The sequence below is a fragment of the Aquarana catesbeiana genome, linkage group LG10, assembly GCF_042186555.1.
Source record: "Aquarana catesbeiana isolate 2022-GZ linkage group LG10, ASM4218655v1, whole genome shotgun sequence".
In the NCBI taxonomy this organism is placed as follows: domain Eukaryota; kingdom Metazoa; phylum Chordata; class Amphibia; order Anura; family Ranidae; genus Aquarana; species Aquarana catesbeiana.
Genome location: NC_133333.1, coordinates 29,793,553 through 29,795,306, shown reverse-complemented (window position 1 = coordinate 29,795,306; position 1,754 = coordinate 29,793,553).

Sequence of the window (1,754 nt, the reverse complement as noted above, 5' to 3'; positions counted from 1 at the left end):
ATTTTTGGGGGATATTTATTATAGGAAAAAGTAAAAAATAATGCGTTTTTTCCAAAATTTACACTCTTTTTTTGTTTATAGCGTACAAAAATAAAAACCGCAGAGGTGATCAAATACCACCAAAAGAAAGCTCTATTTGTGGGAAAAAAAGGACATCAATTTTGTTTTGGAGCCACATCGCACGACCGCGCAAATGTCAGTTAAAGCGACACAGTGCCGAATCGCAAAAAGTGCTCTGGTCTTTGGCCAGCCAAATGGTCCGGGGCTGAAGTGGTTAATAGTAAAACCAAAGACATCGAAACACCAGTAAACAGCAAACATAAAGATATAAGTGATCGATTAACTTTATGACAAAATACCTAACCACCTTTCTATAATACAATATATACAATAGATACAAGATGAGGAGTAAGGCAGCAGGATGCAGGGTACAGGATAAAGAGCAAGAACAGGGGGAGGATAAATGGCAAGCAGCATCTGACTTAGCACATCAAAGCAAAACACTGATGCAAAGTGTACTAGCAGAGGAGAGACTAAATATTGATTGCTAGAAACTGCTGGCTGCTGGGAGACACCCGCTGGTGAACACTGGAACTACAACTCTCAGCTCTGGGAAGCACAGTGCCATCAGCAGGTGACCAAGATCCTGAAAGTTAGACTGACAGACCTGTGTAATGATGTGAAGATTACCTGATTAGATAATACTGCTCTCTGAACTATTTTAAATTAATATGCAAATATCCATTACTGCATTAAATCATGTTTGCTTGCTTTCCTGGGGTTCCATATTGATTTTATCTGTCTGCAATAGAAAGTTAAAGTGGAGGTCCGCCCACCGACAGGAGAATTAAAAGCCAGCAGCTACACATACTGGAGCTGCTGACTTTTAATAATAGGACACTTACCTGTCCTGGAATCAAGCGATTTTGGCACCGCAGCTGATGTTTCCATCAGCTGTTGAGTGCTGCCACCGCCATTGCCGGTAAAAGAACCCGATAGTAAAGCATTACGGCTTCACGCCGGGTCCCTAGTGCGCATGCACAAGGCAACTGTGCGCTCTTCTACTGGCCCGGCGGTGGGGGAAGGAGGAGGAGTGAGCCGAGCTGTGGACGTAATTCGCCGTGGCCCGGTCTCCCGGAAGTGGGGACAGGGTACCTGTCAAAGAGAAGTATCCGCTTCCCCCTCCCCCCCGAAATGTGCCAAATGTGGCACTGGAGGGGGGGATGGGGACAAATGAATGGGGTGGAACTCCACTTTAAGGTTTGATGTATAAAAAAGAAACTTAGGAATCTTTGAATAATTTTCCTAAAAGATTAGTCTAAATAGTCAACCTAATGAATCTTTGTCAAATCTTTTTAATTTGACATGAAATGTTAAAGTGTTAGAACCCCTATCAACTTTTTATTCCTGTCTGTGTTTTCCTAGGGAGGGTCAACTTTTTCTGTTTGTCCCAGTGACCATTGTCCATGGGAAAGAAAGTGAGAAGAAATCCAAAATGTGGTATGGTTGTCATTGGAGCAATAGGATAGAAGACATCTTCTGGTGGGGACACCTGTTTTGATGACAACTGTCTTAGAAGGGATTTCCCCTCACTTTGGATATATTTCCCCTCACTTCCTATTAGTGATGGGAAATCTTCCAGACTGAAACACAGCAAAATAAAAAAATAAAAAAACAAATGACAGGGATTGTAACTATTTCCTACTCTGTCTAAAGCAATTAAAAATTAAAAAATAAAAAAGGTTTTTGCTGTC